Source organism: Castor canadensis, chromosome 1 (genome assembly GCF_047511655.1).
Source record: "Castor canadensis chromosome 1, mCasCan1.hap1v2, whole genome shotgun sequence".
Classification (NCBI taxonomy): Eukaryota; Metazoa; Chordata; class Mammalia; order Rodentia; family Castoridae; genus Castor; species Castor canadensis.
The window spans coordinates 105,872,183-105,898,291 of NC_133386.1; the positions used below are offsets into that span (position 1 = coordinate 105,872,183).

The 26,109-nt window shown below is 36.2% G+C and overlaps 1 long non-coding RNA gene and 1 pseudogene across 1 annotated transcript in view; both read right to left on the reverse strand.

Annotated features, from left to right (window-relative positions):
• Positions 1 to 1,179: 1,179 nt before the first annotated feature.
• LOC109677495 (serine/threonine-protein phosphatase 4 regulatory subunit 1-like) lies at positions 1,180 to 16,168 on the reverse strand (annotated as a pseudogene).
• A 7,549-nt stretch (positions 16,169 to 23,717) lies between these two features.
• Positions 23,718 to 26,109, reverse strand: part of LOC141424985 (uncharacterized) — a 74,099-nt gene continuing 71,707 nt past the window's right edge. The window contains exon 5 of the long non-coding RNA XR_012449992.1: positions 23,718 to 23,875. This is a non-coding gene — a long non-coding RNA (uncharacterized lncRNA). The remainder of the gene's footprint in view (positions 23,876 to 26,109) is intronic.

The window sequence follows — 26,109 nt, forward strand, 5'->3', positions numbered from 1 at the left end:
CATTCCAACATGCCTATGTCCTGTAGTCATTTTGGCATGTCCTAATTTGGCCCAGGATCCTGGGTGAAACTCTGGGAGAGAGAATGTATGAGATCCCAAACTGTAAAATATGCTATTCTAATTAGACACACAGATGTGTACATGCGTAATTATATAGCTAAAGTGCTCTGGACATACAGAGAATAACAATCTCCCTAGAGAAATGAAATAATAAATCCTCCTAGAAAGTGTTTGCTCTAAGCCTGATTCTGGATGAGTACTGGAATACTACTATACTACACTCTCCTCTGTATGGAGAATAGTTCTGTGTCATGATCTTATTGTCAGGAATTTAGATGTGAGATTATTGGAGGCACTCAAAGTTGGGGATAGGAGTCCCTGCTTCTGTTTCACTTTGGTTGAAAGCCCTGGTATCATGAGGAATCTGTCTTGCTTATAGGGAGTACCTGTGCTTCCTGGATGGGCTCTTGGAGGGTGGGTAAAGATGGGGACTTCCTTACTTCCTGTGAATGGAGCACAGTGTCTCTAATGTGGTTCATTCCATTTCCTTTGGGATTTTCAGATTCTGGCAAATGTTGACTATGTCATTAATTCTAATTAAGTATGACCATGTGCATACACTGGTGTGAGCATGGCTCTGTGGAGCATTGTGAATAAAAAAGACCACATCCTTGAGCATCATGACCACTGACTGGGGAGCCCTGTAGGAAACAAGTGTACAAGCATAAGCACAGGAATTTATAAAATAGAGAAATAATTTTAAATGCACTGCCTTGCTTGGAATGCATAGATCTGCTAGTGCATTGTACAATGAAGACTTTTGCTAGGCTCCCATCTGAGGACATAGATGGTCATCTAGTTTATGCCTCGTTCTCCTCTATGCACACTGGCATCTGTTGAGATGTTCTATTTTTATCTAATACTGGGTAATTGACAAGTAAAACTCTTTCTAAGATATGTCTCTTTCAAATCCATTATCACTCATGGAGGCATGGGAATAATATTGAAGTCAATATTCTTAAAGACAAGTATGTTTATCTAGTTTTCCTGTTATATACTAAATCATGAATACAGGTCATAACTTGCATTTATTCACAAATTGCATTTATTCATAAACATATAGAAAATAATAAAAGTTTATATTTCTTTCTCTTTATACATGTTATTAATAAAGTGTACTTAGATAGGAAAACTTGTATTCTGACAACTCTAATGGCATGACTAAAGAGTCCTGAATTTTCTCCTGACTCTTAAAACCCCTGGTAGTGGGTGTAAGTAACTGGAAATTCAAGGAGTCAGTGGGAATAAGGCCTCTACCCCCATAGTTGTTCCAGACTTTTCCTGGGGAGATTGTCATGGAAGAAGAACCCCAAGGTTCAGGTTGTCTAGTAGGTCGAGGAAGCTGTGCTCATGACATATTTAGAGATTTTGCTAATGGCAGGATATTTGCATGCAAAATACTTGACATCACTATCTCGGTCCATCTGAAGTGTCATGATGGTTTGCTCCACAGCTTCTTGATGACAGGCAGCAGAGGCTAAGAAGCATTCTCTTTCTTGGAGAGTTTGTCTTAAAGCTTTTGCAAGTAGCACTCTAACATTTGGAACATTATCATTCACCAAGGTCAGCAAATGTGGCTTCCATGGGGAAGCATTCATCGTCAATGATAGTTTGGCAGATGAAGACAAAGGCTTGTTGACCAGACCACTTGGGGGCTCTCCAAAAATTCTCAACCAGCTCATTGATGAAATTTACTGCAAAGGTCACAGGTGTCTCTCTGTGCAGCTTCATCATCATCTTGCTGACCAGCTTGTAGGAAATCAAACAAACAGAAGAAACTTTGTCTGCACAGAGATTCAGAGTGATGGGACATAAATACTTATAAACATCTCTGGGACTATATAATTGTAGAAGGAAAATCAGTTGGTTACCCAGTTCAGCTCAAAAACACGAATTTATACTGTTATCTGTCACCAAAAACTCCGAAGTTCATAAAGATATTCTCTTCTTTTGTCAATATGAAGGAGATGCATGAAGTCATACAAGTGTTTAAGAACACCAATCCTAACTTCATCAATATCTTTTAAAAATCCATTAAAAATTGGAACCAGATCTACAGCCATTGAATCATCTCCAAGAATAAGTGCAAGCCTGTGGACAGAGAACGCCAAAGTTCTTTGAACTTTGTACTGTGTGTTTGATGCCAGAGTCTTGTTAGTCCTCTCAGGCAGTGCCAATTCCTCCTTCCAAGTGTTAGGGCCACACCTGGCAGGCTGTATGCACAATGCTTAACAATTTTAGTATCAACCATCTCTGCAAGAGAGGGATCTGTCATTGACAAATACTGAACTAAATAAAGCCTGGGGTACAACATCTTGCACTTTAGGCCTCCTCTCCTCCTCAGGTTTCAAGTCACTGATGGTGTTCACATCTGTATCACTGTGGACATTGTGAGCAGTGGTGCCTGTATTCTCATCAGCATTGCTGAATAAAGGCACAGAATCATCTAGATCTACATTACAACTTGTTAGCTCATTTATACCCACCTCTTCTTGCAGCTCATGTCTCTCTTCTGTAGGAAAGGTCTCCTCATAAGCGTCCAATCTGGAAGCATGCAGCACAGCTGACAGCACTTCCACCTTTGTTTTGACATCTGTACCATCAATGTGGGGCTCTAGATTTTCTGTCAATTTTTCCAGTTCATTCCTAGTAGTCATGTTGATGTTTGGAGAACCTGGCATGGTGACTTCAGGTGCTTCTTCTGGTCTCTCTGGGCTAAGACTCTTCCCAGAGTCCTGTTCAAATACTTCTAGATTAGTTTCAAAACTAAGAGTCCTCCAGAAATTGAGTGAGTTGGATAATTTCTTACCTAAGAGAGTGTAATCTTGTGAATTGGTGCCAACTTTTGGTTGGAATGCAGATTGGTTGTTACCAAGATTTTCATCCTTCTCATTGCTAGTTGCCTCCTGATTAGATTCAGAGGACAAAGTACAGAGTAAAGAGCTATCCCCTGTAATCCTTATTTCACCTGAACAGTTCTGGTGAATTTCAGCAGCACCATCTTTCAGTGTGTTTCCCAGTTTGAAACTGGAATTAGTGATGCTAAGATCCAAAGGAACAACCTCTGGTCTGATCTGCCCATACTTAGGGATGTCTTGATCTCTGATGCTATACTTATCTTCTGACACATCCTCTGAAGGATTGCTTTCTTCTTCAAAGTATTGTCCTGACCTAGATTGATTTTAAAAAGTAGATATGAAAGGTCCCAGAGACTGAAAAGCTGCTTGGCGAACCCAACATGAGGGATCACTGATCAAGTTCACAAATATTGCTGATAGTTTGTCCCATTGGATTTCTTGACTTGTTGCATATGAAACTGCCATGAAGCACTCAGCACAAGCCTTCCAGACACCCCATTCATTATCTGAACACAGCTGGAAAAACCTGGGCAGCAGCATTTCCTCAGTAGTTTGCTGGCCAACTGCACTGTAAATGTCTCCAAAAATTGCCAGCACAGACCTTTTGAACATGAAACATTCCATAATCACAGCACATCTCACAAAATCTGGGGAGGATAAAACATTTTGTAATATACTTCCCAACCATGGGAACCATCTTGCACATGATAGGCAGAACTTCTGCTTTCACAAATTCATCACTGTCTGGGGCAGTCAGCTCCATAAGCACAGGGCACACCTTGGTTTCCAAGTCAAATCTTTCAATCAACTCCTGCTCCAGCAAAGCCATCAAAGTTTCCTGACTTTTTTTGCCATACTACATTATTCTGATCTGAGAGATACCTAATCAAAATAGGTAGTAAGTGTTTAGAAAAAGCATTTGTTATGAAAGACTGGTTTTCTTGACAAAACAATGCAATCTGAGGCACCTGTTCCATTAGGTCTGCTCTCACAATTGGTTCTGGATCATCAGCTAATTGGCTATTTATTTCCCAATAAATACAATGTCTTTTATTATTACTGACTTCCCTCAATGTGTCCAGCAAACACTGCCACAATTTGTCTGCTATGAATGTTCTCACTTGCAGCATACATTTTCAGTCTCCCTAGTGGTGACAACATTTCATCTTCTGAGACAAAGTCTAGGGCAGAGTGTGTAAAAAGCAAGCCAGACTCTGAGTTGTAGTCATCCAAACCAAGTTTGTCAGCATCTACAACTGGGAGAGAAGAAAGACAGGTCAGAATGGTCAGTCAGAACAGGGGATGCCCCCTTCCCCACCCCCAATGCCTGCTCAGTGCTCACTTAGATCAACCCACTGACATCTAATACGAGGTTTAAAAAAACTCTGTATGAATGTGCAAGGCTGCATTTTTCTTAAACAGTTTTGTGACTGATTCTTGCTTCTGTTTGGAATCTTTCTAGGAAATAATACCCAAGTCTCATAAAGCTAATGCTTTCGGTATTTCATCATGAGTTTTTTTCACATAAGTCTCTAGGCCATGAAGAGATTTTGTTACCCTAGGTTAGTAATTTTCTTAAAAATTAATTTGTATTAACTGGCAATCAAGTTTATATTTCTTTGTATCATCAGTTCTGTGAAGCAAGTCCCTATCTTTCTTAATGGGTGAATGGATGAAGAAAGGAGTATTTGAAAAAATCTTCATTTATTTCAAACATAATTTATAATTTTTACCAATCATTGAATAAATAGCCTTTAAACAATGCCTCCTTTCTACATGGCTTTACATACCAAACAATTCAAAAGGTAAGAAACACCTTCTTAAATTCTGGAGGATGGATGTTCCTCTAGGTCAGCATGTGCAAATGTTGGATTACTGTGCACATAAACATGCAGGTTGCATTTATGCTGCCTTATTGATCTGATTTTATTATGTGTAAAATTGCCCAAATTATTATGTATTTTTGCTTCAGTGGGAAAATTAAGAATGCTCTGCCCCTTGATACAAAGCTGTGTGTGCTGCAATTCAGAGAGGAAAATTATTCAGCAAAGTAATCATTTAGTCTGGTACTTTCTAAAATATATTGTGAGACTCAGATGGGTCTTTTGTGATGTATCTTATTTGATATAGGAATTCATATTGTCTATATGACCAATCAAAGTGTAGGTTCTTGCCTTTAAAAAAAGGTGTATGTTCTTGCCATAAAAATACAAGATGATGAAACAAACTAAATTTACAGAAAGTCAGTCTTTGTTGAACAGTCCTGTTTTGAAGGTGCAAGGGTACATTTTTCTTAGACACTTCATTTACCTATTCATGTGTGAGGGATTCTTGCTTCTGTTTAGAATCATTTTGGGAAATAGTACACATGTCACATAAACCTAATACTTTCAGGCTTGTATCATGAGTTTTTTCACTTAAATCTTTAGACCATGAACAATTTGCTTCTGTAGGTCAGTAAAATTTTAAACATAATATGTAACAACAAGCTTTTTTCACCAGAATTGTAAATGATGGATTGTTATTCTCATAAATACCCATGGGAGAAGTTCTGATATGTAGTCCTGTTCTTGTGGGTGGTGAGGCTTCCCACAAAATATTGTGGCAGGATCTAGAATGCTGATGAAATATACAATTCATGAAAAGGCATCTTCTTTTCTCTGTGGTTGGCTCTGAATTAGAGGAGAAGGGACATTATTTCATTTAGTGTTTAATTTATTTCACCTTGTTCCCACAATTTTCACTTTTTAGTGTGCTAGGAGCAGTGCATAGTAGAGGAACTGAGCCATTTGTACTGTAAATGTACCTCCTTCTGAAATTGGTTCAATGCCTTGTAGTATTAATATATTCTTCTTTATCAAAACAAGTTAACTCATGGTTAGACCTTAGAGGCCTGATCAGACTCAGTTTAGTTCTTTCCATGTGAATGCATCCTAGACAGTTTTGTCTCTGGCCTATAGTATTGTATAAGCAGACCATTAACACTTAGTTGACCATGATTCTGGAGGGTAAATATGATCACTGAATTGACATGTCACATCCCATTTTGAAAGATAAAACTATTTGGTGTCCAACTTCAGTTGTCTTATAATGTCCAACTTTCTAAGAAAATCTTCTTCTGTTTACTTCCCAAACATGCAACCATGGTCAACTCTATCCTATCAAGGGCCTAGCCTTAATGACACAGCCTGCATGAGTCAATCCTCAGTCATCCTCTTGCCACTTCACCAAGTAGTCTGTGTTCAAACCTGAGTCCAAAGTTTCTACTCCTGAGCTATGAACGTTTTCCAATCATGGCATGTTCATAGTTTATTAAATAAATAACATGAGCCAAACATTTAGAAAGATAACAGATGAGCCAAGATTTGTAAGAATGTTGATATTTGACCACATATCTTTAAATACCTGCTCACTTGGCATTTCTATAAAGACAAGGCAATGCTTGTGGGGCTGGAACGGAGATGCCAGTGATGTCAGTGTGGGTTTCTGGCTCTGCCACTTATTTGGACTATTTAATATTAGCTCCTTTAGATTTAATTCCTCGATTTAACCTGCAGGTATGATACCATCTACACCTCAATGGACTAAGGCACTCCTTAGAATAAGGCATGATTCATAGCACTCTTGATGAAATTTGCTTTATCCCTCACTCAGATAATTTAAGGCAGGCTAGAAAACAGTCATCTCCCCACAAAACAAGCTCTACCTTTTTTCATTTCAGTTAGCAGCCACTAACTGAATCAAAATTAACTCTCTACCTGTTATACATACCCCAATCAAATCAAAAGGTAAAAAAGAAGAAAGCACACACATTCTTAAATCCTGGAGGATGTTCCTGGATGACAACATGCACAAACTTGATGACTATAAATGTAAATACACAAGTTAAATTATGGTATTCAACTTGATTTCTCTGATTTTATTATTTCTAAAATTACCCAAATGTATTCTATTACTTAGTCTTTATATGAAAAATAATAGAAATAATGCCCTGTCCCTTGATATAAAGCTGTATGTGGAAGCTATTCTATGAGAAAAGACTGAAAGCAAAGTGAACACCAAGTCAATATATTCTCAAACATATTGTCAAACCTAGCCAGGCCTTTTACGATGTATGTTATTTGATGGGAAATATCGTATTATGAATGATTGTTTCTGTGGGTGCCATGAAAATATAGGATGATAAAACAACCTAACTGCACAAACCCAGCCTGTTTTAAACTGTCCTAGAATCAATTAGGGCATGTGAAAATTTAAAAATTATAAGCTGTGAGCATACAGAATAACAATGACACAGTAAAATAAGGTGAAACTCTTTTCCAGCCAAAATACATCCCAAATTAGTAACACATTTGTATAAGAGAAAGAAATATCAGTAGGAGACTATTGTAACATTATGGGAAAAAATTGGTGAGAAGGATAAATAAAAAGTCCCTGAATTGATAATGTTCTCTACAATTCTATCTGTGGCATATGTCGAATGTGAACTTACCTGCCATGAAGTAGAGTAATAGAATAAAAGGCTCTCCAAATTAAGGAGAGATTCCATTTAAAACCAAGGGTGTCACCTAAAAAACTAGATAGCATTTGTTGCCCTCAATGCAGAGAAACTAAAGCAGATGATTTAAAGCAACTGAGGCCAATAGGAGAAGAGGACCAGGAACTACAGAAAAGGTTAGATCAAGAAGAATTAACCTAGAAGGTAACACACATGTACAGGAAATCAATGAGAGTCAACTCCCTGTATAGCTATCCTTATCTCAACTAGCAAAAATCCTTGGTCCTTCCTACTATTGCTTATACTCTCTCTTCAACAAAATTAGAGATAAGGGCAAAATAGTTTCTGCTGGGTATTGAGGGGGTGGGGGAGAGGGAGGGGGTGGAAAGGTAAAGGAGGGGGTGGTGGAGGGGGAGAGAAATGGCCCAAACATTGTATGCACATATGAATAAAAAAATAAAAATAAAATAATTAAAAAAAAACTACAGTATTGAAGTCATGCAGTCATGACTACTCTAGCCCCAGATAATGTCACATGGGATGGGTAAAATATGAGAGTCCAAGACTCTAAAGACAATCCTGTAATGAGACACACAAATGTGTGCATGTATAACTCCTTGTCTAAACTGCTCTGGGGAAACAGAAAAGACAGCAATTATCTTTGAGGAGGAATGAAAAAATCCTTCTAGACAGGACTTGGGTCTTAACTTCAGTCTTTATAGGCATTATAAGCCTGATTCTGAGTGAGTACTTGCTTTTTGCCTATATTACCTTTTGCTATATGGAGGATACTTATGTGTCATGTTGTTTTGGGGGGGCAGAAATGGAGGTATGAACTAAGAGATGGCAATTTAAGGAAGGGAAGGAGGTACTCACTGATCCCCTTCTTGCCTTTGGGTAAGTGCCTTAGCTCAAGGATAAAATGTCCTTCCAGATCTGGAGACATCTGCTCCTGGATGGAATCCTGCAGGGTCCAAGAGGTTAACTTTCTTGGTCCTTGTGGCACAGACACCTTATCTCTAAGATGGTTCATTTTAATAGTGTATGGATATTCATGTCCTGTGTGGAGAAAAATTGAAATATTGATTCAAACTGACAGTGATGGTTGTGATCAAACTTACTTTTTGCTGAGCTCATAAACAGTGATATGAGCATGGTTCTCTTGGGGCCTATGGAGTGAAGAAGCCTGTGCTTCCTGAGTGAATGGTGTACATTCACTGAGAAGAACATTCAGAAAACATGTGCCCACACACAGGAGTTTACTAAAGAGATTTCAAAAAACTCAAATATTTTGCCTTGCTTGGAAAGCATAGATACATCACTGCATTGTGTAATGGTGACTTTTGTTATGTTCCCATCTAAGACTACTTAAGGCCTTCTAGTTTCTCCATTGACATCAAACAGATTTTTATATCTTGGGCATATTGCCTGATTCCTCTAACCTTATATTCATTATTTTAAACATTTGTCATCCCTATTGCAGAGACTTACAAAGATGTAAGAAAATACATTGATGGACATTAGCTACTAATATTCTTTAATAATTAACCATACATGCTGATAATTGCTAAGATTAGCATTTTTATACATGATGTCAGTTTTATCTAAGGAGATTTTATTTCCCTTGTCAGTTCTCAAGTCAAGGCTATTCCTGAGTAGTGGACTGACTTTCCTCATCTTTCTCTCCCACTGCTATATTTCTGGTGGTTCCTCATAGAAAGTGAGCAGAAAGAAGACTCCAGGGTATTAGAAATCAGAAACAATGTGCAAAACACTGCAAGGACTGAAACCACACCCAACGTCATCAGGAGCTGCATGGCAAGTGATTTGTTTTGCTATTTCATCCTTTGAATTACTCCTTTTACAAAGAAGTCTCAAAGGTACTGTATTGAGAATTGAATTTTGATATCTAGGAAGAATATATAAGCTCCCTTTCATTAATTGCGCATTTTTCACTGATGTTACTTGGTGACCTTTTCCTTTACCTTTCCATCTGGCACAGATACAAGTCAGAGCTGCACTCAAAACAAGAAATATAGCAACTTTTGATTTTTAGGATAAAAGAAAAGCCTCTGGCATCAATGCAATAAAACCAAGGCATCAGGATGACCAACACTTGAGAACTGAGATTACATTAAAATAACAGATTCAGAAAGGCTGATAGTGGGTCCTCTTGAATACTGGGATCTTAGAGTTCTTCAGAGTCAGCCATATGTGAAGGTTTTCCCATTCTTAAAATTATCAGTGAGACAATGTTTCTTATGATATTAATACATTATATTAAGGTAGATATATTTTTAATACATTGTTCTCCAGCTTATTTCATTGGTTTCCTAATTTTACAGTAATGTCTACATTATTAAGAAGAAAAGTGCTCTATTATTTTCAGCAGAAATCATCTCTTCTTCACTATTGCATACACTGTTTGTTCTGGCCATTCCTATGCTAGAATGGCTTTGTTTATTCAACACTTGATGGCCTATGAATTTTACTTCTAGCTAATGTGTTCTAATAACTCTTTTAAAGATGAGTAGACTATCAGTAAATTTGAAAAGAACTCCTGCAAAAGGCAACCTAATAAATGCTAACTTTAGGTCAGTCAGGGAAGCCTTTAGGAACCTGATTATATCCTTTTCCATTTATGTTGAGAAAAGTCTTGAATATAGAGCTTGTGTCAATTAAATATTTGTATGTGGATTTACAATCCTGGCTGAATTTTAGAAGGTCCTTACAAAATAGAGGCTCACTAGTCTTTAGAAAAAGGAACAGTGGATTTTTACTGAACAGTACAATAAATAAGGGAAATGAATTTCCCATTTAATTTATATTTCATTCTCAAAGTAGTTCTGTTCTTTTTTTAATAAAACATTTTTTGTGTGAAAAATCAGAAAAAAGCATCATATTTTTCTGTTCAATTATACCATAAATTTTTGAGTAAAGAGATATTTCCATGTTCCTTTATAGAGTAAGAGCTAGGTAATTATCTCTTAAATGTACAAGAGGTATTTAAGTATCAGACAACAATCAATACTTTGAGACTAAGATGTACAACTTTGGACACAATCAATCACATTTTAGATTTTTCTTGACATTTACCATTAAATGTAAATGGGGCTTCTTTCTTTCCAGAAATGAAGGACAGCATGTACTCTTTCTCACAGCCCTGCAAGACAAAGGGACAAAGGATCACAAAAAAATCATTGACAATAGATTCTTGAAGAACATAGTTCCTCAGCATTTCTTTGTTTCCAAAAAGGAAAGGAATTTGTATCAGTATAACTGCTATACTATCCATGGGGTGGCCACAGTTTTAACAGTACTGATTTCAGTTATTCCTGTATGCTTTTAAGCCTCCAGTTCATTTTTCCAGATTCTTGCCTTATGGCTTCTGAAGGATCACAGAGCTACTCTCCACAATGCAACCAGGCCATAAATTTCTTAGTTACCAAGGGAATAAGAAATCAAGCTCATGCTCCTTCACTAAGGATGAAAAGTCTAATCCCCAGAGTCCTGCTTTCTGATATCTCCATAGTTTGAGGGGAATGTTGGATTCTGCCTTCACATGTCTCTCTCCAGACAAACTTGTTGCTCAGAGAGCCACACGCATGCCATGACTACACCTGAGCAAAGTAAAAGTTAGAAGTCATTGTAAGCTCACCAACTCTGGATGAAAGAGACAGATGCTCAAAAGATCTCTAGAAGATGTCAATGGGAAGTAGCTGTTAACTTTTAGTCAGAACAGCCCTATCATGGGAAGAGAAACTTCATAGGAACTCTATGTGGAAAATGGGTCAGCAGAACTATTGGTCAACAATATGGAAATTCTGTTGAATTATTTTGGAGTACTAAAAGAGGAGGTAAGCATAAACATGTTGCAAATGGAGATATTGGTGAAAAGTATACACATGTGCATGCTACACCAGCTCAGTACTGTATGGCAAATAGGAAGGAAGATCTAATAAAATATACTTTCTTATATGACAAGGGTTTGATATTTTTTGTTGAAGTCACATATATCAAGCATATATATACATATACATATATATATATATAAAACCAAATAACCTCAATTCTTTATTGAAATAGAAATTCTTTCATTTGTGGTGAGCTGTTAAGCAAAGGAAATTCACAAATATGAATTAAATGAATTGTATTTTAATTGACTTTCCACACTCTGTCCCTAAAATTTCTCATTCTCTTCCAAGATTTAATTCTTATGCAGATTATATCCTACAGTATAGAAAACAGTGCCGAGGTGTCTGGTTTACTAAGAAGTTATATATTCAGCTCTCTTTCAATGTATTAATAAATTCTACTACTATAAAAATGGTTTACTTATTATTCCAAAATCTGGCTACCCTGAGTTTCTGAGGGACTTGATTATACCACCCAGTCAAATTTAAAAACAAATCTTAGACATCATGTCACAATATCAAGGAATTTTCATAATGAGAATTTTATATAAGCAACCATGTTATACCCATGCTTCTTTCAGTTCCTATTGACCACAAGTCACTTAATTTCATAAAACTCTGAGTTGTATTTTCCTTCTTTTTTCTGGCCTTATCCTCAAATATGTGCACCTTTTCTACCAAAAATACTTAGTTGCACAGACTAGCACCATCAAAACATAAAGCAACAGACATCTAAAAGCAAAATAGGATGAAAGTGGTGCATACACAAATGCCCCCAAGTCCATTGTCTCATCCAAACTTCTCTCTCTCTTTATCAGTTATTTAAAGGTATCAGCTATCTAATTCTTGGTACCAATATCCAGTGAATATGGCATCTAGCCACATGTTCTTTATGTAAAAATGTATAATAAAATGTGTACTTTAGGACTGATTACATTCAGTTTGTGTCTTCTGGTGATAATCTGACTAAACAGGTATGGGAAAGAAGAAAACAGAAAAGATGATACAAAAAGAACGTTCTAATAAAGGAGGCTAGAACTTTCTATTACAAATCTCATACAAGTTTTATTGTATATGCTTATAATCTATAAAATCAAAATGCTTGTTGTTACTAGCTCTCTACAGTTATAGCCCAATTCATTATGCAATGACTTTCAATTGGCATGAAAGTTAAAAAGAGAATGCAAGAACAGTGCTCATATATAAACTAATCTTATCTCATAGCTGCCTTCAGTTTCTAAAAGTGGGGTAAGGGCAATATTTGACACTGGTATCTATAATAATCAAATATCATATGATGACTTATATATATATATATATATATATATACATAAAAACAAATTTATGAATCTTAACAATCTAAGTTTCCTTCAATTTAAAAATTATTTGGAAGTAACTTACACTTATTCCTAGTATTGTGAGTGTGTTCTTGACAATATCATTTACTGTATCAATACTTGATGCAGTGACAGCAACAGGCTATGAAAAATGAGAAAAATGCTATAAATTAAAAATTCCAAAGCATGTGATTACATAGGTATTGTCAAATTATTATCCATATTCAACAAACAAAGCTTGCTTTCAAGTGATGACTATGTAAAGCGCATATAGAACAAACACTTGATAAATGTTTTTCATTCCTTTATATAACAGGAAGTCACTAGAAAGCATTTCAGTATAACACATTTCTCTTCAAATAATGTAATTGAAATATAATACCATTGTTGAGAAAGAGAAAAATGTATCGTTCAAAGAGGGCATGAGGACTGGTCTTAAGCACTGTGAGGTTGCTTCCATAATGATGGGACAGTAGTTTCAAAAGGAGGAGCTGAACCCTACCCTCTGTCCCCAAGTTGTGTTTTGATATTATGGCATTATTCCTTTGCAAGTTATGTATTCAGTTCCATTAAAATCTGAATAAAGCTGACTATAAAGGAAATTTTCAGAAAACCACTATGGAGAGAGCACTTTCTTTGCAGGGTTTGTTAGATTTTCATTTTTGACATTTATTAAAATAATCTAAAAATCAAAAATAAAATCTTTCATACATTTTACTCCATCCCCATCTGCCACTGAATTAAATCATTTCTACTACATATGACATTGTAGATATACTCTATAAAAATAGAAAGACCATTTCTAGGAAACCTGAAAATAATTAAAGGAATTCTGAGTTATACCATTGAACCATCTGAATTTCAAAATACATTAACATAAAATAAGAAAAATTTTGTAACATCATATAAATCCACAATGAGTTATGCATCATCTGGATAAACAGTGTTTAAAGGAGAAAAGAACTGCTGGACATGGTGTCACACTCTTGAAAGTCAGTGTTCCAAAGTCTGAGGCAAGAGGATTGTGTGTTTGAGGACAGTCTGAGCTACATACCAAAACTTGGCTTAAAAAGACAAACAGCATATGTGGGCACCCATAGGCTTTAAAATGGTACTAAAGTAAAGTTAAGGAAAACCTTTTGTAATTCATATGGATTAACTGGCTGACATGAAAGCTGACTCTGAAAGTACTCTCACAATTTTTTTTTGCCCAGGCAAGCCTTGAACCACAGTGCTTCCAATTTCTGGCTTCTATGTATCTGTGAATACAAGCTATCTACCAAGTCTGGCCAGAGGTCACTGAAGTTTTATAAACAAATAGTCTTTAATTAAACTCATTCTTACAACCTAAGAATTGTGAAAATTTTTCTGAGCACACAAAAGTATGGCTCAGAGCAACAAAACTGTGGGAAGTCAGAGTTTTTTTATGCTATAATATCTAGAGGGTACAATTGGGCTTTAGCTTCAAATTTAGTTAGAAGTAAAGATTCTGCAGTTTTTAAATGTCTTAAAAGCCTCCCTTAAAATTTTTAAATTCCACCATTAAATGTTTTATGGAGAAAAAACTCTGAAATGCTAATCTTTTTCTATTTTATATGGTTTGCAAGACAGTGTGTGTTCATGGAAGCTGGAACATGGTAAGTTTAAAATAATAACTCAATAACATATGTATTTATTCCAGATGGTGTTCTTGTAGACAAATTGGGTAAATTTGTCTAGACAGAACTCTTTATTAAAAAAAAAGAAATTAAGTGACTTTTTTTTGATACAGGGGTTTGAACTCAAGGCTTCACATTTACTAGATGGGCACTCTGCCACATGAATCATGCCTCCAGAACTTTTTGCTCTGGTTATTTCTGAGATAGTTCTCAATGTTTACCAGGACCAAATGAACTGCCACATTTTATTCTTTCTGCTGTTGTTGAGATGACAGGCCTGTGTTAACCTACTCATCTTTTTCTTCTGTTGAAATGGGCTCTCAATAACTTTTTTTCCTTGGATTAGCCTGGAACCACATCCTCCCAATAACAGCTTCCCACCTAGCTGGGATAACCTGCACATGTCACCATGCTCAGCTATTGCTTGAAATATGGTCTCATTAACATTTTGCCTGCAATGGCTTTGAACTACATTCTTCCTGATCTCAGTCTCCCAAGTAGCTAGGATTACAGACAAGTGCCACTGGCACCCAGCAACAAACAAAGTTTTAAAAATATTTATTAAAACATTTGCAAACATGGAAATGTGACTTTTTCCCATGTGGATTAAAGTATTACTTGATATATAAAGACCAAGCCAATGTCCCCAATTCTCAAGAGTTGAAGCCATGCTCAAGATGATCTAGATCTTCATATTATAAGTCAAAAAGGAGCACTTTCAAAATGTTTATTCTTTTGTAAATTGGACCTAAATAAAGTTGACTTTGTAAAATGTCAAGATGTTTTCCATGACAAATTCTAAATGTAAGCACTTGTCACCAATGAAATCAAACAGGCAGAGACAAGCTTGTGCTTCCTTACATGAGATTGTCCAGTCTCTTCTCACTCCCACAATGCATTTGGTGAATTAAAAAGGTCAGAACAATTTTGTGGCTTTGCTATTGACTGGGAAAGAATGCTTTGGTGCTACTCTTTTCCTCTGTCAATATATTTTGTGCAATTTAGAACTATACAGAACTAAGGAACATAAAAATACATAGAATATTTTATTCATCATTGTGAACATCCTGGCTGCTGTAGTATAATTTTAGAAATTAAATGCTATATAAGATACAGGATTTTTCTCAATAATATTAAAAACGATGAGGTAGACATATGCTGATCCCTTCAAAGTTTCATCCCTCAGCTGGCTCAATTGACTCTTGATGTTCTTAAGAATGAAAGACCTATCAAAACTGCATTTGAAATAATTGTTAAATGCAATGACTTACTCTAGAGGATCCTGTCCTGGAAAATGGAATACTATTGGGGTGAGCTGAAAAAAATTGGAATATGAATAGCTGAGAAAAATTTATATTGGCTGGGGAACTATGTTATTCATAAAGCATTTATCTATCATGCATGCGGCCCTGAACTCAAACTCCAGCACTGTATAAACACACATTATATTAAATGTATATCACATATCAAATAGAAAACCAATATTAAATTTACTGAAGTTGCTGAATGGGAGTTACAAAGAAGAAAATCCTCATTCTAAGGAAATACATAAGTATTTAAGGATAGCCATGGTGTATGTAACTTATCTTCAAGAATAAGTGTACTTAAATGCTTTCCTAAGGAAAGATTCCATGTGATAATTTATAAATTCTCTCTCTCTCTCTCTCTCTCTCTCTCTCTCTCTCTCTCTCTCTCTCTCTCTCTCTCTCTCATTCTGCCTAAGTCAAGAACTTGAAATTTTCTTTTTGGTCTCTGAAAAAAAACTTACAGAGTGCTGGATGTCTTCAGTGAAGATCTGGAGCTCAGCACTCTTCTGGTGGTCATTCTCTTTTGTTAGACTGATGTTTCTAATGATTAGACACAAATAGTAATGTGAATTAGCTAGTGGCTTATTTTCTAACCAATCTATGTTGTTAAAATTATTCATCTTTATTATATTATTTTTAAAAGCATAAGAAGAGATTCTGCAAGATCAATTATGTGTTTGAAAATATGCAAAAATATTTCAGGAAAATGAGATGTACCCCAAGGGATAACAGTTTTCCCTGTGATCTGAAATTTGGGGAGAAAATCCTGTCTTCAAGCATTCTTCCCTGGATGAGAGGGCCCAATGCCTTCCTGGATTCAAGGGTAGGAAGCAGCAGTTTCTTTAAATTTTCTCAGTAGAATAACTAACATATGTTCATGAGAATTTAATATGTGTTTCAAGAATAACATTAGCTTAAATATATAGTTTGAAGAGAAGAAAAGAATAAGAGTTGTATATAAAACTTCTTCAAATATCAAAAAAGCATATATGCCAACTAGAGAACACTCTCTACAGTAGCAACCAGGGTAAAGGCAGATAATAATTTATTTAAGGATAGTCTAGTAATTGCCATGAAGTAAAAAAGAACAGTTTGGGGGGACATTCCTTCTTTTCTTACAAATTAAAGAATTCAAATATGTACACTAGCAAAATACCTTTCAAGGAATGAGTGCCATTTTTCTTTTTGTTCTGAAGAGCTACAATTTAAAAATTGAGAAAAAGTAAACAATATAACATATTTATGCTAAGATTTTAAGATCATCATTCCACATAAAAAACTTTAGCAACCCATCGTTACTGCTGTGTGTACAGGTGAGAATAGGATCCTACTGATAAATGGATTAAGGGACTCTGCTCTTTACAGGTGATCTTCCAGTTATGGGAAGTGGATTTTATTATGGAAGAGATGTTGGTTTGGAATTTAAACAGTGAATTGCAACTGTGCCCTGGAAGCTATATGGCTATAGCCAAGTCTCACAGCTGCTCTAAGCTTCAGTTTCCACAACTGATAAAGAGGGTAATTAAACCTCAGAAGCTTGAAGTATTATTCAAATATAAAAATATCTTTATTCAGATTAAATCATACTTAAGAATCTTGTCCTTTGGATGGACTACTCTTGCATCAGAAACAATAATAACTTTTTAGAGGTCAAAAGCCCACAATGTTCTATTTCTTCATACAAATTTCTTCCTAGAAAACATGTTTCATTAGTGTGATCCACTGACCAATATCAATTCACCTGCAACTAAATTGCTACAGATTAGTATCCCCTTTTCTATTTTGCAGCTATATTAAATATCTAAAAATATTTAATAAGATTTTTAGCTATTTTTTAAAACTAACATGAAATTGAACATGAAGGACTCTTAATAAGCTCACATTATTGTGTATCTATCATATTATCTTATTCCCAAAAACACATCCTTTACCTATTAATTACTCACCCCATTTTCCCTTGCCCTTATCCTACAAACATTTGTTTGGTTTATTTTGACAAATGCTGCTGTGAACATTTGTGCACAAATTTGTTTGTGGATGATTGTTTGCATTTTTCATGCATCTACATTCAAAAGTGAATTGCTGAATCAATTGGCAGTCCTATCTTGAAATTATTATGGAAGCATTAGACTTTTTGTGCCAGGACTGCCATGTTTTGTTTTTCTATCAGTAGAAGCTCCTCCACTTTCCAGCTCTCTGCTACTGGGACCTGTTTCATTAGGAGTGTGGACCACCCACACAGCCCCTAACCTGCATATGTGCATGGACATCACTTCTGTTTATGCCAATTTGAAGAATCCTAACAATAGCAAACAGAAAAAGCACTAGGTGCTGGGCATTTTTGTAGCATTATAACTAAATGTAAATCTAAATTTCACATTTCATCCCCTCAAAAAAAGGTTTATTGGAGACTCTCTCAATCTATTTATATATGCCCAATTTAAACTCCTTCTTCTAACCTGCAACATGGAAGAAATACTAAGCAAAAAGAACCAATAATCTTTAGAGAAATAAGCCATGGAACACAATACATGAGGAGATTGATACAAACATGGTCTTCATCCCAATAATCTTTGGGAACTTTTGCTTGAGTCAAAACCTGCAGCATTTAATTTAGTAAATTTACAAAAATTTTAACATTTTAGCTAGTTGTCTCAGTCTTGGAATGGTGCTTGATGCTTTGGCAGAGAGGGGTGTGGTGAGTAAAGTAGAATGTTGAGTGCCTTAGATGAAACATACATGTGTAGAATACATATAAAACTTGATTTGTGGCTGTTGAGAGCATCAGACCTGTGTTCTGCCATCCCTGTGAATTAAAGAGTATGAGTTGGAGATGGATAGATAGACAGCCAGATTCCCATTTTCATGTCACTCTAAGAATGTGTTGGAAAACTAATCTGTATTGCACAAATAAATCTCTATTTCAGATTGTCTAATGCCACCACATATTATGTGTATCTTCTATTGACAACAAATATGTTAATCTGTCACACAGCTATTAAGACATCTCAGTATTTGATGGCATCATTATTTTTATTTGTGTCATTAAATACTATTTCTTTAAGGAATTAGTTTGGGAATACAAAATGAACTTTTCAAACTTAATTGGACTAGTCAATAATCCTTGCTGAAGAAAGATCTACTTTCTTCACAGATAATACCTGATCATTATTGAGAAAGGATGTCAGAGAAGATGCCTAGTCTCTTTATCCATAGTCAACCTCTACAGCCCCAAACACCCACACACCCATATAGGTTCTGGAGCCCTGTTGAAAAACCACTGGTGAAAACATATTTGACTATTGATTAACTTGCATATATTTACAAGTACAAACCTTTTAGGGGAAAATGCAAGGCAAATGAAGGACATTATGAGTTCAAGCTTAATATGCACCCAGATTAGAGTGTTTTCCTGTGTTAAATAATTTGTGAGAAAACTTTAATTACGTTTGTTAACTGTGCTAGACAGTATAAAAGTGACTGTGTCTTGTCACAGGTAACCAGTAAACACAGGCCAAGTTGTGGATCTTATGGGAAGGTGGGCCTAAAGTTCTCCATGGGCCACCCCAAGTAAAAGGACTTCTTGACACTGTTGTGGCCTTCCTCCACTTTGTCCATCCATAGGTTCTGCAGCGGGATTATGTGTTTGATCTTGAAGGTTTTCTTATATCTAGAAAGATAATCAAGCACAAGCTTTATTTATGTCTTAAATGTGGGAACAGCTGTGATCATGGGAAGACACTAATTCTCCCTACTCCAGAACTAGACATGACTGTTCCGTCTCTAGCAGTCTTGGGGACTGCTCAGTGATAAGCTAGATGGGGCTTAACTAAAGGTCAGGTGGGTGAAGCCTAACCCAGGAAGCACTGAACAAACAGGTGAAGATTTGTCTGCACTGTTTTTCTTGATGTTAAGTATTGATCAAGCATCATATTCTGTAATTTAAAGATTTTTTAGAGAACCATTAGTTTATTTAATTTCTATGTCTTGTTTCAAAAGAATTTCAGGGGATGAATAAAGATTCCAAAGAGTATGATTTCTGAAAACAATTTTTTACATATGACAGACAGGGCTAAAAATATATATCTTTGTATTCAGGGTATTTTTAAATACATTTCAGTCTTAGTTCATATAACATTTATTACCATTAGGAAACAGATTATTTTAAATTTCCTTTCTACTTAAAATTTTGTTCATATTACTTTCCCATTATTTCTGTTTATGCTGAAAAGCCATAGCCTAAAACCTGAACCCAACTTAAAAAACAGAGAACAACAAAAATAGAACAAGGCAAATCACAGTAGAAACCACAAGGTCCTCCATGTGAATGATGCACACTCAATATGTAAATGGTCTTTTTCCTTTGTAAATACTTCAAGAGACTCTATGACTATTAATATCTTAATAGTTATAAAACAGATTATGTTTTAAAAATAACAGGTGAGTTGCAATGAAAAGAATCTCATCATATCTAGTGTTCTAATGAATATCTGAAGTGATCATGAAGGTTCCATCTTCAAGGGAACTAAATTTTCCAATGTACAGGTTGATAGTCCCAAATCAAAAAATTAAAAATTTGAAATGCTCTGAAATGCAAACCTCTATAAGTACTAATATGATATCATGGATAGAAAATTCCACACTTGATGTCATATGACATGTTGAAATCAAAATATAGGCATATAATATAAAATTATCTTCAGGCTACATCTATTAGTTCTATATGAAATGTAAAGGAATTTCACATTTAGATTTGAATCACATCCCCAAGATATCTTGAGTGTATATTCAAATTTCCAAAACTGAAAACAAAAAATCCCCAAACCAAACATTTCTGTTCAAAAGTAGTTTGGATAAGGTTGTTTCCTCAACCTACAGTATTAAAATAATGACAATCTCATGAGCTAACTGAAACTCCTTTCTTCATTAAAAATTACAATAATCTCATACTAATATATAGTATTAACTTTAAGCACAAGTGGAGCCAATATAATGCCTTGTGAGCAAATAAACATTTAAATTCCCTTGAATCCCTGCACACAGAGTGAAATTCACTTATTTTCACAAAACACATGGGGCAATTGATCAAGTCTTTATTCCACTTGAGTTGGTTCCTGCCTCATCAATACCAAAAGTGTTTCCAAATGAGGCCTGAGGTGAGTGGAGGTAAAATGAAACACCAATCAGCTCTCTTAAGAACTGAGTCTGTGTGTGGATAAGTAGGGAAGTAAGCCACTAAATTCTGATCATTAATTTGAGAAGGAAATGATTGAAGTAACAACACATGCTTTCTCACAGGGGAACATATAAGAGAAAAAAAGTGTTTCTTACTGCAGGGAGTAAGTAGATGTTTTACTCAAAAACATATTTTGTCATATTAATGGTGATCATGAATATACTGAAATGACAGTAATTATGGCTACTTTCCTAAAAATTGTGGTAAATGCTAGTATTAAGTACCTGCATTCAGTACTGATAGCTATCTTCTCAAAAATAATTCTGTGTTTTCAGTATCATAAGGACCTTGCAATTATAAACTTATTTCAAGTGCATGAAATCATTTATAGTTTCTAATATTCCAAAAGGATGTAGTGAATAGATAAAATATTCTTTCTTTGTTTGGTGGTACAGGTTCTGATCTCAGGGCTTCTGTCTAGGTAGACAAGTGCTCTACCCCTTGATCACTATATCTCACCCATTTTGCTCTGATTATTTTTGAGAAGGTTCTTGTTTGGTGCCCAACCCAACAAGGATCACTGTCTTTTTATGCTTCCTGCTATAGCTAGAAGTATGAAGGGGGTCAGACACTGCACCTAACTAGTACTGGACATGGCATCTCATAGTTTTTGCTCAAGTTGACTGGAAACTGTGGTCCTCATGAACTTCCAAGAAGCTAAGATTAAGATTTCAGCCACCAGAGCCTGGTAGAAAATGTTTTAAGAACTGAGTCTTTGAAACAAGAAAAAAATAAATTGATATAAATTTAATAACATTATGAAAAGTCTTTCAGTGAATGCAGTGGATGATTTCAAAAACAATATGTGAAAAATGAAAAAAGTGCTTCACATCTTCAAGGATAATTGGCTGATCAAAATAAAAATTCAGTTCTTGAGTAAATGAATTTTCTAACAGAAAGGACAGTCTTTATATGAAAGGTTTCTGCAGAATACTAAGTTTTGTGAACTCATTAAGGTATCAGCAGTATACAGGACAATAAGTGGCCTCTGGTAGAAAATGCAAGGTCTACTCTTCCTAAATACTCTCATAATTACAAATGTTAATGAAAAGAAGAAAAATATGTTCTACTTAAAAAGAGAATGTGAGTAGACTGCAAGTTCCTAAGAAGCTGAGAATAAACACTGTGGTAGTTTATCTGTCAAACTGAGCACAGACAGACAGAGAAGGATTGAAGTTTGGATTTGGTGACCTGGACTGGAGTGACTCCCTGCAATTTCCCAGGGTCTGAATTTGGAGGACTGACTGAGACTTTCTCAGCCTGTTTTCCCATCTAAAACCTGCCCTTCCACCAGACACCTGCAGCACTTGACAACCCTGAAGCAAGTGCCAATGGCCACCTGATGTGCCTGCACAAAGGGCCTCTACAGGTGGGTGGGGGACACAGGGGAGCACAGGAAGGCTGTGTGTGGCAGGGCTGGGCTGAGAGGTGCTTTGTGGAGCTGTGCCCTTATTTTTGAAATGTCTGGTGGGGAAACTGCCATGGAAGCTGCTGCTGGAGCAGTCCTAATATGGTCCCCACAGTGATTTTACCTTGAAAATAAAGTGAATGCAAGTAGCCTAATGATTTAAGACTTGTCCTATGTCAGACTCTGTCAGGAAATTTACCCAGGACCTCCTGCCAGGGCCTATGTGGTCTCTCTGTCTCCTTTATAACATTGCCACCTCTACAATGTCTGTAAGCTATTTCTTTCATTCTACACATACCTTAATATTGTTATATTTGTGTATACATTTTGACTTAGTATAATACATCACAGGAAATATGCCCCTGGTGAATCATACCTATTATTGTCACTTAGATGAAATAAAGCATTTTACAAATTACATATATACATTATCTGTTATGTCTTTCCTATAATATGACAGAGCTGAAAGGCAGTAGGAGGGCAGTAGGGGAAATTGTTTTTCTAGAGGGACTAAAAGGCTTCTGGATGAGATTTCTTTTGTCTTTCATGATATGTGATAAATAATGAAAACAGAGTAGATAGGTAAATAGATGCCAAGGCCAGTCAATTCTTTCCATTTCCCTGCCTCAGACAATGAAGTAATCACCATGTTTTAGGCTAGGTATTTGTGCTGTCTAATAATAGTCAGAACAATACACTAAAAATTAACTTCTTTGGGCACTTCTTTAGTTAGCAATTCAGAGTAATATCCCAAGTTCTTGCTGTGACCTATGGAGACCCTGTATTAACAGATCTCTGACTTCTGAAATCTCCCATTTGATGTTGTGCCCCATTTATTATGCTCACATGACATATGGACTTCAATGACCCCCTCTCTCTAAAGGGCCAAACTGAACCCACTTCAAACCTGCTGCTTCTTCTACATGGTGTTAGGATGATTGGTGCTATTCATCTCTTAGGTAGAGTTTAAATGTCACCAGCCCATAGAGACACATGTGGTTGACCCTGTCTTAACACTGTCTTATCTTCTGTCATGTCTTCTTATTAGAAGCACAGCCTGAAATCTTCCCTGTTGTTTTTTATCTGTACATAAGACCTGAGAAAAATGTCATTGTGTGTCCTTTCTCCTGATTTTTTTCCTTTTAAGACAGTTCATCACTATGTGGGCTAGGCTTGCCTGAAACTAAAAATAGTCCTGCCTTCGCCTTCTGATGGCTGGGATTACAGGTACAGATACAATTTCTATCTGATTCTATTGATTCTTGATTCTCTATTGGGGCACAGAACAGGATCTCTACAAATGTTTGTGGAATAATGGAGGAATCAAAACATTTGCATACAATACCAAAAAAACTTTGATTTCTTATAGAGTTAGTGAAAATCCACATTATTGAAAATGCATTTTGTGACAGAGGAGGATTTAATGCATATGTACCTGCTATTCAATACAAGTAATGCATCACTGAATAAGAACAGATGCCTCTTCTTCCTATGCCAGCCATTTCACAATTCCACAGGGCCATGGATGAGGTGTTTTCTCTCTGTGACCTCCAAAGACGTTTTTTCACTCTTCATTTCCCTTTCAGTATAAATGTCTTCCTGATATACATTAAACAACACACAACAGCTAATCAATGGTAAAGTAAAGGATAATTAATTATGCCAAATTTGAAAGAGGACACTGTGCTAAAAATGATTGTCTTATTTCCCAAAGCAGGACTCCATCACCGAAATCCAGGAGTCATTGAGTACCAGTTTTAATAGCTAGCAAGGAAGTGAGGTCCCTTAGTAATGGAGATGAAGAAAAGATTCACAGTGGAGTCCTGGGGCTTGCCTGTTCTTGAGAGTATTAAAAGATGGGAGCAATAAGCCATGACAAATGCCAAGGCATATGACTGCTGAGAAGTGAACATTGGTTTCATCAACAAAATGATCATTGGTAAATATGACAACAGTTTGTTTTTTTTGTTTTTTTTTTTTTACATTTTCTTAAGGATTTGTTTTTTTTTTCCTTTTCATTTTTCTTTTATTATTCATATGTGCATACAAGGCTTGGTTCATTTCTCCCCCCTGCCCCCACCCCCTCCCTTACCACCCACTCCACCCCCTCCCGCTCCCCCCCCTCAATACCCAGCAGAAACTATATTGTCCTTATCTCTAATTTTGTTGTAGAGAGAGTATAAGCAATAATAGGAAGGAACAAGGGGTTTTGCTGGTTGAGATAAGGATAGCTATACAGAGCATTGACTCACATTGATTTCCTGTGCATGGGTGTTACCTTCTAGGTTAATTCTTTTTGATCTAACCTTTTCTCTAGTACCTGTTCCCCTTTTCCTATTGGCCTCAGTTGCTTTAAGGTATCTGCTTTAGTTTCTCTGCATTAAGGGCAACAAATGCTAGCTAGTTTTTTAGGTGTCTTACCTATCCTCACCCCTCCCTTGTGTGCTCTCCCTTTTATCATGTGCTCATAGTCCAATCCCCTTGTTGTGTTTGCCCTTGATCTAATGTCCACATATGAGGGAGAACATACGATTTTTGGTCTTTTGGGCCAGGCTAACCTCACTCAGAATGATGTTCTCCAGTTCCATCCATTTACCAGCGAATGATAACATTTCGTTCTTCTTCATGGCTGCATAGAATTCCATTGTGTATAGATACCACATTTTCTTAATCCATTCGTCTGTGCTGGGGCATCTTGGCTGTTTCCATAACTTGGCTATTGTGAATAGTGCCGCAGTAAACATGGATGTGCAGGTGCCTCTGGAGTAACAGTCTTTTGGGTATATCCCCAAGAGTGGTATTGCTGGATCAAATGGTAGATCGATGTCCAGCTTTTTAAGTAGCCTCCAAATTTTTTTCCAGAGTGGTTGTACTAGTCTACATTCCCACCAACAGTGTAAGAGGGTTCCTTTTTCCCCGCATCCTCGCCAACACCTGTTGTTGGTGGTGTTGCTGATGATGGCTATTCTAACAGGGGTGAGGTGGAATCTTAGTGTGGTTTTAATTTGCATTTCCTTTATTGCTAGAGATGGTGAGCATTTTTTCATGTGTTTTCTGGCCATTTGAATTTCTTCTTTTGAGAAAGTTCTGTTTAGTTCACATGCCCATTTCTTTATTGGTTCATTAGTTTTGGGAGAATTTAGTTTTTTAAGTTCCCTGTATATTCTGGTTATCAGTCCTTTGTCTGATGTATAATTGGCAAATATTTTCTCCCACTCTGTGGGTGTTCTCTTCAGTTTAGAGACCATTTCTTTTGATGAACAGAAGCTTTTTAGTTTTATGAGGTCCCATTTATCTATGCTATCTCTTAGTTGCTGTGCTGCTGGGGTTTCATTGAGAAAGTTCTTACCTATACCTACTAACTCCAGAGTATTTCCTACTCTTTCTTGTATCAACTTAAGAGTTTGGGGTCTGATATTAAGATCCTTGATCCATTTTGAGTTAGTCTTGGTATAGGGTGATATACATGGATCTAGTTTCAGTTTTTTGCAGACTGCTAACCAGTTTTCCCAGCAGTTTTTGTTGAAGAGGCTGCTATTTCTCCATCATATATTTTTAGCTCCTTTGTCAAAGATAAGTTGCTCATAGTTGTGTGGCTTCATATCTGGATCCTCTATTCTGTTCCACTGGTCTTCATGTCTGTTTTTGTGCCAGTACCATGCTGTTTTTATTGTTATTGCTTTGTAATATAGTTTGAAGTCAGGTATTGTGATACCTCCTGCATTGTTCTTTTGACTGAGTATTGCCTTGGCTATTCGTGGCCTCTTGTGTTTCCATATAAATTTCACAGTAGATTTTTCAATCTCTTTAATGAATGTCATTGGACTTTTGAT